Below are 12,497 nucleotides of genomic sequence, written 5' to 3'. Positions count from 1 at the left end.
TGTGCTGAAGTTGGTAATCCTTAAACTAAAGAATCTAATTCAAAGAAATTTGGGTACTTGTTTCCACTTAAATTTTATACATGTGCACTGCTATGTTACCTTTGGTTGAGTACATGGACTCGCATGTAAAAGTGATCGAAGGTAAACTGCACTACTGAGTTTGTAATGGAGTGCAGTGCCACAGTTGTTGTAACTTTTGAATTCCTTTTCTGATGTCTCCCTTTAATTTGTATTTATACCAACTGCCGATATTTACTTTGTTTCACAGTGTGCAGAGTGTGTATGTAGAGTGAGGCAGCTGAGATGGACCACCCAAAATATATCCATAACTAGTCAATATATCACTAGGTGATTTTTACTAAGCTGTAACAGACATTGTGTTGATTTTTTTGACATGCGAAAGTAATTTTTAAAAATTATAGGTATACTGAATTATTGTTCCATCTTCTATTTATTTTTTTAATAGTACTATCCAGTTCTTTTTTCCTTTCCTGTGGCATTGGAAATAATCTTTCAAGAGGACTTTAGTCACACAAGGTGTGGTACTCGATCAAGTAGTAACAAGACATTAGCAACCCAAATCACCTCCACCTCCAGCGAAAGGGGTCCCACAAATGTGTGCTCTAACACAGAAGATGCAAGCAAACTCGTAATGCAGGTGTGGTTCACGTATTTGTTGTTATGACTGTCATATCAGACGCTCATAATTGTTGACATTGAACGCTGATAAATGCTACACACCAGATCCAGACAGACAGTACTGCATGTTGAATTTCATCTGGACATGTCACGTCACAGGCTTATATAAGGGGCGTTCAAAAAGAAAGAAGCTGGAATCTGGAATGCACAAACCAGTGACAGGAGGATAATATAGTGGTGTGTGTAACAAGGTGGTGGTCTGACCAGAGCATGGAAGTTTACAGCCCGTCGCTAGATAGAACACGTGCACATCATGTGACTATACGGAGCTAGCAGCAGCATGGATCAATTGTCCAACACTGCTAGTTGCATTGCATACAGTGACATGGAAATGTCAATAGAAGAGCAAAGAGGTGTTGTTTGTTTTCTGACAGCGGAAGGAGTAGGAGGAACAGGCATTCATCAACAAATGTCACAAGTGTACGGCAAACACTGCATGTCCATTGCAAGGGTCAAGGCGTGGCACAAGTGCTTCAGGGAAGGACGGGTGTTGTTAGCCGTTGATACGTGGCACCACACTGCACACTGCATTACCGATGTCATCATCCAGCTGGTGGATGCACTCATTACCCAGGACCGGTGAGTGACAGTGAAAGCCATAGCCGCCGTAGTTAGATTGAGCATCGAAAGTGTTCACACCATCTTGAAGGAACGAATGCACATGTGCAAAGTGTGTGTCCAATGAGTGCCCCACAGTCTTCAACCACACCAGGAAGCTTGTCGAATGGCCTACTGTCTTGCTCATCTGCAACACTATGCTCGGGAGGGAAATGTGTTCCTTGCACGAGTGGCGGCTGGAGATGAGTCATGGTGTCATCACTTTGAACCAGAATCAAAATGGAAAGTCTTGAGTGGAAGCATCCAGGGTCACCACCACCAAAAAAAGCTAAGGCCATCCATATGAGTGCAGGAAAGGTTATTCTGACGTTCTTCTTTGATCAAAATGGCGCCCTTCTGATTCAATTCCTGCAGCATGGGACAACAATGAACGCCCAGTGTTACTCACAATCCTTAACCACCCTGCACCAAGTGATCAAATTAAAATGACCAGGCAATCTCAACTGTCGGTTCATTCTGCTTCACGACAATGCAAAGCTTCAAACGGCCAACACAGTCACAGCACTCCTGCAGAAATTCAAATGGGAGGTTCTTGGCCCCCTCCATACAGTCTGGACATCTCTCCCTGTGATTATTGCAATATCGTCACAATAATCGGTGCTCAAACTACACATTGTTCGAAGACTGATTTACAGAAATTACAATTAAAACTTAACTCGTTAAATTAACTGAATACATCAAAAACTTCCGTCTTTTTTCAACAGTTTCTTCTACTACAAGAGTTGAGCCGCATTATTTGTTTAAATGATGAAATTAATATATATAGTTTCGCAAACAATCCTTCTGACAAAACTGTTAATTACTTGGGAATTAATTCATGGCTGGTTGTGCTAACATATTTTCGAATGGAGCCAAATAGATATCTTAAGAATACTAGCATTTCATCCTCTAAAAAATTACAATTATTACATAATTTATATTTGTTTATAAGTCAACAGTAGAATTTACGTTGCAAGACAATTACATGTTTCACCCTATAACAAAAAATATTAACTAGGAATACTCAAAATAAATTAGAAAATCAATTACATACATAAAGCTAAGCACAAAATTAGATCTGTTGTTATAATCTTTAAAACTGAGGGTCAATCTTTCTCTATTATGAAAATGCAGATTATATTCACAGCAGATGGCAAAACAAGAGGGGAATTAAAATTATCCCAGCTTGCTTTGTCACAAAGTTAATGTGAAGACTTTCCCTTCTTAAATGAATAGATAAGGCTCAGAATCGTCAATGCTATCATGTTATAGTTAAATTTCTGTATCTCTTCTTTTCTCACAATTAGGGGATCAAATCAAACAATGGAAACTCCAGGTAGGATTATCAATAATGTAGGAAAACCAGAATGAGATTTTCACTCTGCAGCGGAGTAGGAAAAGATAGATTGGTACTTACCATAAAGAAGACACGTCAATTTGCAGACAGGCATGGTTAAGACACTCACATGTAGCTGTTGGCCAGCCTTCGTCAGTACTCACACACACACACACACACACACACACACACACACACACACACACACACACAAACAAACAAACAAACAAAACATTCACACACAAAAGCAAGCACGCATCACACACATGCGACTGCGAAATCCAGGATCTCGGGCTGGAATGCAACATCACATGGGATACAAGCAGCAATCTGAAGGGGTAGTAGTGTACAGGTGGGGGGAGAGACACTGTCTGGTGGAGTGTGTAGGGACTAGACTCAAACAGGCGCAGTGTCAGGAGGCTGTTGGTAGAGAGGTAGGGAAAAAGGAACAAAAAATTATAGGAGCAGGGAAAGATGGAGGGATGCATTGGCAGAGGGCTGCAAATAAACTGGGTGCGAGATGAGGATGGGGAGAGGAGATGATAGGACTGTTGGGGGGGGGGGGGTGGAAACTGTGGGGTGGAGGGTAGGGGGACAGTATGTTACCATAGGTTGTGACCAAGATAATTACAGGAGCGGAGAATGTGCTCTACGTGCTGGGTGGGCAGATGGAGTGGGCAGGTTTTGCACTTCCTATTCCAGTCCTGTCACTGGTTTATCCTACTCCATCAGGAGCTGGGCCACCTGTGAAAGCAGCTATTTCATTTACCAATTCTCCTGCAGTCACTGCACAGCTTTTTTTTATTGGCATGACTACCAACCAGCTGTCCACCAGGATGAATGGCCACTGCCAAACTGTGACCCAGAGCAAAGTAGACCACCCTGTGGCACAAAATGCTGCTGGGCATAACACACTTGATTTCAGTGGCTGCTTCACTCCCCGAGCCATCTGGATCCCACCCAACAGTTTCCATCCCCTACATCCTATTATCTCCTCCCCATTCTCGTCTCCCAACCTGTTTATTTGCAGCCCTCTGCCAACACTTCCACCTGTCTTTCCTCGCTCCTCTAATTTGTTGTTCCTTTTTTCCCTACCTCCGTACCAATAGCCTCCTGACTCTGAGCCTGTTGGAGTCTAATCTCTGCACACTCCACCAGGCAGCATTTGTGTCTCTCCCCACCCGTACATTACATCCCCCCCCTCCCGATTGCTGCTTGCCTCCCACATGGTTGCATTCCAGCCTGAGATGCTGGAGTTGGTGGTCGTGTGTGCGTTAAGGTATCTAGTTTGCTGTCCCTGTGTGTGTGTGTGTGTGTGTGTGTGTGTGTGTGTGTGTGTGTGTGTGTGTGTGTGTGTGTGTGCTGACAAAGGCTGTGGCCAAAAGCTACATGTGTGTCTTTTAATCATGCCTGTCTGCAACTTGGCATGTTTTCTTTGTGATAAATAGGGGATTAACGTTTCAGTTGTATTTCTTACTTGAGTACGAAGAGTTACAGGAGAAAGATATTTTACTTCTAAGAACAACAGGATGTCTATTTTTATAATATTCATAATACAAATAAATATTAGACTGTGCTGATTGCAAAAATTATATGTACTGATACTATAATAATAACCACAAATATTATGTCATGCAAAAACAAGATAGTATTAACTGTTGGAAAAAAAATCAATCAAATAAAATGTTGTATACATATAAAACATATTCATTTACAAAAACCTAAATCACTCGAGCATATTGGCTGGAGGACTGGAACCTGGAGTTTCCTCTACTTTTTCTTGAACTTGTTCCTAACTTCCATTTTAAGGTTGTTTTCTTCTTCCAGGATTTCTCTGTCTCAGTTAACAATATTTTTGAATTGTACTTCTCTCAAATTAAACATAATTTTAACGAATGAAGCTTGTCTGCTTTTTCCAACAACTACGTCTTCTTCACCGTAACCATATGTTGTCCGCCTTTTTGATAAGAGAATGCAAGCCGACACTCATAACTTTGGGATAAATTTCCACTTCCAGCAGTTTCATTGTCATTGTCAGAGTGGTTACCAACATCGATGTTGCTTGAAAGGACCACAGTATGTTCAGTTGTGTCATTGTCATTAACTGCAATTATCCCCTCGAAAATGTGTGGGATCATATCAGTAACCATTAGCTGATATCGTCTGTCTTCATCTCAGCTACTACACCACCAGTTTGGAATTGTTCTTGATTACACTTAGCTTTCCTTTTCTTTGCTCTTGCTCTCATATCCTTCCAAATTACCTTAAGATGCTCTTTTGACCTTCGTGTAAGAGCCTCTGCACTGAATTCAATGTGTGTGTGTTTTTTTCCCAAGCATATTTTTTCCTCTTTAGCATGTTCACATCATGCTTTTTAGGTTCAACAGTAGTTGTAAAATTTCATTCTTTCAGCAAACCGCTCTCTTTCATATTCTGCAATTTTTTATTATTTTTTTTTATGTGAACATTTAAATTGTCTTTGGCTACCTCCATGTTGCTGTTAGTGTGCATGTCAAGCTGCAAGTGTCACTTGAATTAACGTGTCACCCACCAATAATAAATGGTGGTAGCTGTAGATTATGCCAACACAATATAATTGTCAGAAAGTGGTACAATAATGTCTGTCGACAATAAATATTTTCTGAGAGAAAATTAAATGCACATGCTAGCAGTATGCTGAAATGGCGTAATTCTTTAGTAAAATGGCATTACTACTTTAGTTATAGCTAAAGAAGTAAACAATAATTGAACTCTCCAACAGTTACTAAGAGAGTATATTACTAAATTTACAGAAGTAGTCCAGACTAAAGAAGTAAGAATTAATAGTAATTTTTTTCTGCCTGTTGCAAAAACTTCTGTGAGACCTCAGACTGAATGACAGGTTTATGTAAGCATTATATCGTGTTCATGATGGTGGTGATAATGACTCGACAGCTTCAAATACTTTCTGCACTAAAATGAATGCACACAACCCCTAAACCAAAGTAAAATAAAAATAGTGTCTGGACAAGATGATTTTTGCAGGTAGCCAAATTGAAATCATCGATTTTGGAATAAATTTACTTATGTATTTGATTGCAGTGAGAAAATCAATGGTATAATGGCTTTTCTGCATGTAAAAAAGTGTATTTGTACACTGAACACAAAACTGGAACTTCAATTTTCTTAAAACATGTATATGAGACTGAAAGAGTAGTGAAATTACTTTACTATGAGAGTTGTAAAAGTTTTTTGAAGTAACACCAACTCATCAATCTTGTCAGCAAAAACATTTTGCCTTTTGAAGTCTCATGTGGAAATGGATTTCTCAAAACAGCACAGTTCCTTATTGATGTGGGGTCCAAGTACAGTACATTGAGTGCTACAGAACTTCTGTCTCATCAAACAATCATTTCAAGAAATTTAAAGGAAACTGCCAGTCGTCTAAATGAAGCTCTTTCTTGAGAGGTGAGGAAATGTTTTCAGGTATAGTCTGTCGGTAAACTGAAGAGCGGCAGAGTCCCCACTCTGCCTATCCACCTACGTCACAAGGCGCTACTACAGGCCGTTTGACAACGTCGTACCAGTCCTGCTGTGGTGCGCACTTTAAATCTGTGGCGACACTGTGGACAGACACATTCTAGCTGCATTTATTTTCAGACAAATGCATTGAGGCTGTAAGGAATACAAAAGATGATAGCTTTTTCCTAAACAAAACATTATAGAGTAAATGATACCAACATAAGAACAGAAGTCAGGATTCTACTACAAGCATTGAACCGAATGCCTGTTCATGTGAATGTATGTGCCCCTATTGCTATTCATAAAAACGAACCCCATATAGTGCAATCAATTTGTAGAATTTAAGGCTTATTCTTACTTTATGTTTCTACTAAAAGGTAGAAGTTTTCTTTGAAGGGTTGCATTGAAACTTAACAATTCTTGCATCATGAAGAGTGTTTAAAAAGTAACCAGAAATTTATAATTTTGTGTGTTGTATTAGTCATATTTGCACTACTTTTTTGTCACTGTCTTCGTAAACATTTCTGAAAATTGTCCGTACAATGTTATACATGTTGGGTATTTACTAATGTGTTTTGGTAGCATCAACGATTATTTGTTTTGTATAAAATTAGATTAGAGAATCTGTATTAAATTTTGTTATAAGAATGGACTAAAGTGTATCAAAATTTTAGAAATGTTAAACATTGCTTTTGGCAAATCTCTTGTGAGTAAACCAAGGGCATACAAGTGGTATAAATACTTCAAAGCAGGCCTTGAAGGACAGTGGTTTTACAAGCATGGATGAGATTAAAAATGCACGTTAAGAAACCTATAAACTATCCCGAGCAAACAGTTCCTAAAGTGTTTCGGGAATTGGAAAAAATCACTGGTGTAAGTGTATAGTCTGTAATGGGGGGAATATTTTGAAGAGAATAACATTGCTTAGATTAACTAATAAAGTTCTTGCCGAAAAATGAAAATTAATATATGAATGCACCTCGTATGTCAAGCTTTTTACTCCAGATACAATGTAAATGTTTTGAAGGAAATTTCAACAGTGTTTAGAGTAGCTATTGTGCACGTGTTTTAAGCAATATGTCTTCGAATCAGGTGAATAGTAACAGAGATAGAGATTTAGAGAGAGGATACATTCAAATGCTGCTGTTCCACAAGCATCCAAGGTTTTACATGATTGAATCAGTTTCTACTAGCGAAAAGTTAATTAATTTTACCATGAAGTTCTTAAATTATTATTGATTTTAACAACTAGAGATAAAGGTATTTATTGCTTTGGACCACATTTAACTGTATTTATCTTGGAAACTATTTAACACTTTTAATACCATGTAGTACATTTCTACCAAAAGAAACTTTATACTGTATGAACTGAGTCAGGCTTGAGAGGACACACAGTGTATTTTTTAAGAAATTATTCATTTCCTGATTACATACTTCGTATTTTAGAGGTCATCATCGACAGTGTCACTGTCATTATCATCATCATTGTCACTTTCTAAATCAATAACTGTGGCATCTAGTATGTCTTCAATAGAAGCTCAGAATAGGGCTACATTAGATGAAACCATCAGCTGCTGACAGTTGTTGATATACCTTGATGGGGACAGCTGAAACTGTATGCCCCGACCGGGACTCGAACCCGGGATCTCCTGCTTATATGGCAGACGCTCTGTCCATCTGAGCCATCGAGGACACAGATGAATAGCGCGACTGCACGGACTTATCAATTGCACGCCTCCCTTGAGACCCACATTCCCAACTGTCCACAATCTACATATGTAATGTACCTAATAGATATTTGCCCATCCACTCATTATTTGCGCGCACTAAGGTGATGATTCCCGTAAGTGTTCAAGCAACCTATGCGCATTCGCACAGATGAAGGTCAATGCCTGGGTAGCCTTTAACTATATATATGAAGATAGTAACTGTTCTTGAAAGAACAGATACCGTGCAGCTTCTCTAGAGTAAATAATTAGTTGAAACCCTCAGCTGCCGACAGGTGTTGTTGATATACCTCAATGGGGACAGCTGAAAATGTGTGCCCCGACCGGGACTCGAATCCAGGATCTCCTGCTTACATGGCAGACCCTCTATCCACCTCTTACGGGAAATGTCACCTTAGTGTGCACGAGTAATGAGTGGATGGGCAGATATCTATAAGGTACATTAAGTATGTAGATTGTGGACGGTTGGGAATGTGTGTCTCACGGGAAGCGTGCATGGGGTAAGTCCCTGCAGTTGTGCTATACGTCTGTGTCCTCGGTGGCTCATATGGATAGAGCGTCTGCTATGTAAGCAAGAGATCCTGGGTTCGAGTCCTGGTCGGGGCACACAGTTTCAGCTGTCCCCATCGAGGTATATGTTACTCCACGAATACTTCCTCTTATTAGTATTCCGCACATTTTCTTGCAATGCAGGGCGATTATCCATCACTTGCGAAGTATAACAGTGAGTATACAACTTAACTGACTGACACTGGAAACTGAGATCCCAAGAACAGAAATGACGTATATCACTGCACAGCAATTTACACCACTAGACAGGTAATGGGTAACTGATTTTGGGTGCCCCTGTAGGCCAGTGGCAGCGCACACGCACACGCACACACACACACACACACACACACACACACACACACACACAGCAAACTAGATACGTTTGAGTCAATTAACTCACACTCATTCGAAGTTCTAGCAGTTTTATCCAAGATAAATCGAGACAGTGTAATTGACTTTGTTGACAAAAAAATGTTCGACAATGCAATAAGCTTTTTGGCATCACTTAAAAATGGCCCCCCTCAAGATATTTGTGGTATTTTTGCTATTCCCAACAAGAACATTTAACTTCAAAATTAACAGTTAGGAATATCGACAATATAGGTAAAAGGCAGATTGCTACTTACTGCAAAGAAGACACATTGCTACTTACTGCAAAGAAGACACATTGCTACTTACTGCAAAGAAGACACATTGCTACTTACTGCAAAGAAGACACATCATGTTGCAGACAGCCACAATTAAGACACAAAATAAGTTATGTGAAATATTATGAAACTAAACAATGATGATCTGTTAAGTGCCTAGCTAAACATTTACCATGCACAACAGTAATAGTCTATTATCTTACACTGCTAGCAACCCAAAATGGAACATCCTGAAGGAAGCATCCAACTCTGGTGAAATTTCCAGCAATGAGAGATGCACATGATTAGCAATTCAATGCTGATGCCCATCACGGGCACCAGTAGTGCTACCTAAGCTTTTATCAGTGGCCACAGGTTCAGCTCACCTACACAAAAACATGTTTGATACATAACAGAAAACTTGTCACAGCTACTACTATGGTAAGGCCAAAAACAGACATCTGCCTGAAATTTTACAAGAACGAACAAAAAATTCAATGCAGATGATTTTCCATATTTGCAGATGAGATGGTGTGCTAATTTACATCTGTGGCTGATTTTGATTGGCAGCCACAGGATGACACAATGTAAAATAAAAAGTAAAGTGCAAATACAGTTTAAATGGCAATAAAATTTGATTTATCATGTGTCTTAGCCTAAAAATAACGCGTGTGTGTGTGTGTGTGTGTGTGTGTGTGTGTGTGTGTGTGTGTGTGTATTTCAGGAAAATAATAAAAACCCACTGAGGATGCCACAACTGTGGTGAAACATGTTAAGCTGATAAATCAATGGGTTGTGTACTTACAAAAAGGTGGACCCACCCTTAATTCATTACTCTATAAAGAGGGAATAGACAGCCATGTGGATGCACTGGAATTGTTCTTTCATGCAGTTGTTTTGCATAAGCAACTTCACTATACTTTGAAGGAGATAGTGAGCATCTTTAGTGTACATTTCGGAGTTCGACTGAGGGAGAGTAGTTGCCTGTAGGTATTGCGGATTGTCCTTCAGAGAAATTTGTGATTGTGTGTCGAATGGAACCCAGTAACTGTGTAATCACTGGAGGCAGGAGGCAGCGACGGGCTGATGGGACTGATTGCAACCTGTTCATTGCACCACTAAGCGTGATGCCACATCGCGAACCATATCACAACAAATTCGGTGCCCACAACAACCAGTGTCAGCGTATACCATTCGACAAAGTTTGCAGCAGAGTGTACTGTTGGCAACGCATCCATTGCCGCATTTACCACTGAGTCAGTGCCACAGGCATCTGCGTTGGAAACAATGCAATGAAAGACAGACATGGACCACCCAATGGAATGACATCGTTGTTACAGACGAACCGTGATTCAGCCTGCAGCAGCACAGTGGTCGGATTAGAGTCTGAAGACAGTGTGGTGAGCAATTGTTGAACTGTTGCCTTATACATCACCATACTGGTCCTGCACCCGGTATTATGGTTTGGGGTGGTATTGGCTTGCACTCCAGCATCTCACTAGTAGGCATTGCTGGTGCACTAACCAGCCAGAATTACGTCTCTGAAGTGTTAGAGCCTTTTGTCCTCCTAAACGTATGGAGCTTGCCGACAGCCACATTGCAGAAGGATAATGCATGCACACACGTGGCATGCAATAGTCAAGACTTCTTTGTTGTCCATTGGATTGCATTGCTGTCTCAACCTTCCTGTTCTCCCAATCTCTCATGTATCAAAAACTTCTGGTCAATGATAGTGGGATGACTGGCCCAAGATACACCACCTGCTGCTACACCACATCAGCTTTGGCAATCCAATCTGTCTTCGATTCAATGACAAGGCTTGTAGCAGCAGTTATAGCCAGCAATGTTGACAACAATCAGTACTGATTTCATCAACTTCTTCACTTTACATGGGGTTGTATTTCCAGTCATGCGATCTTTGTGCAACATGTTATCTCCCAAATCAGTTTGGCTCTGATATCCCCAGCCCTTCTTGGTGTTGCATTTTGGATGGCCAGCATTGTAAAACAGGCTGTTCCAGATTTTGGAGATTTGTCACACACTGCGAACAGCGAAATGAGCAGGTACACCACGGAGCACTGTCGTTTGCTGTGAAGAATCAAATGGGGCCCACACAGAGAAGCCTTGTGAACTGTCTGCCTTGCCTTACATGATTGCTGGCCACCTTCTCATAGTGTCCACACCACACTGTCTTAAGAGTTGATGCAGTGAGCACTTCAGATAGCGCCTGCTCCATGACACTCATCCGCAGCTCGTGGTCTAGTGGCTAGCATTGCTGCCTCTGGACCACAGGGTCCCGGGTTAGATTCCTGGCCGGGTTGGTGATTTTCTCTGCCTGGGGAGTGGGTGTTTGTGTTGTCCTCCTCATATCATCATCATCATCATCATCATTTGTGACGGTGGCTAGATTGGATTGTGTAAAAAGTGAACTGTGCAAAAAATGGTACTTTGTACGGGTGCTGATTATCATGCAGTTGAGCACCACACAAACCAATCATCATCCATGACACTTGCTGCATCTTACTGGCCCTCCACATCAAGAAGGAGCAGCACCTTGTTGAGAAGTCCAGTTTCACTTGCAACCTCAGAAGATAGAATGACTTCGCTGACATGATCGATGAGTTTGTTGATCATGGGAACTATCAGATATCTGCAGATGCAAGTATGGAACTTCTAGATGTGGATAAGGGTCATGCAGATGCCAATAGTTTTTGTTATACATACCTCAACATCTATGATGGTGGTGTTTAAAGAAGAAAAGCCATAATTGACAGTGTTCAAAATCAAACAGCTTGATGGCTGTTAATGCTGAAAAGATCCAACAGGAAAGATACTGTGTGATGACAAGACTGCTGGAAGTGTTAGTGACTAAAAGTCATTGTCATCAGTGAAATACATAGGTATTATAATCAAGTTATTGAAAATAATTTTCACAGCCTACATGATGTGTGGTATGGGTTACAAACTGTCTTCTGATTAACATCCACAAGATTGGCTATCTCCTAAATTTGACATTGAAAGTTGTAAATACAAATGAGAACAATGTAATGTAGGATCACCATCAGTTAATTTTGGTGCTCTTCATTAAACTAAGTCTGTAAATGGGGATCTGTCATACCCTATAATAGTGAATAGGTGGTTACATGTGAAAACACTGTGATTCCAGTGAATCTACCAATCATTTTTGGTGGTGAAGAACAGAATGAATTATGTTTGCTGAAACAGAAACCCTCAAATAACAGCTTCATGGTGTCACAATTACTTACCAGAGTATACATTTTTACTATAATTTTTTTTTCTGCAACCAGGTATTTTGCACTTGGTGTAGTTCTTTGAGTATTGATGAAATGGGGCACAAAATGAAAGGGCAAGCATCACTAATATGAGAACATTCCCAAACCATAATCGCCAACCTCATCATGTATGTGAATTTTATAAAATACCAGCTTAGTGCCTGTT

The 12,497-nt window shown here is 40.3% G+C and overlaps 1 protein-coding gene and 1 non-coding gene across 3 annotated transcripts in view; one reads left to right on the top strand and one right to left on the bottom strand.

The window, feature by feature from the left end:
- The window catches only part of LOC126163141 (casein kinase I-like), a 182,948-nt gene that overhangs the window by 59,282 nt on the left and 111,169 nt on the right, over positions 1 to 12,497 (top strand). The gene's annotated exons all lie outside the window — the stretch shown is intronic.
- On the bottom strand, positions 7,752 to 7,825 carry Trnai-uau (transfer RNA isoleucine (anticodon UAU)). The gene has a single exon. It is a non-coding gene; the product is annotated as a tRNA-Ile (tRNA).

This window comes from Schistocerca cancellata, chromosome 2 (assembly GCF_023864275.1).
Source record: "Schistocerca cancellata isolate TAMUIC-IGC-003103 chromosome 2, iqSchCanc2.1, whole genome shotgun sequence".
NCBI classification, from domain to species: Eukaryota; Metazoa; Arthropoda; class Insecta; order Orthoptera; family Acrididae; genus Schistocerca; species Schistocerca cancellata.
Note: the sequence above shows the minus strand (reverse complement) of the source record. Positions and strands in the feature narration are given on the sequence as shown.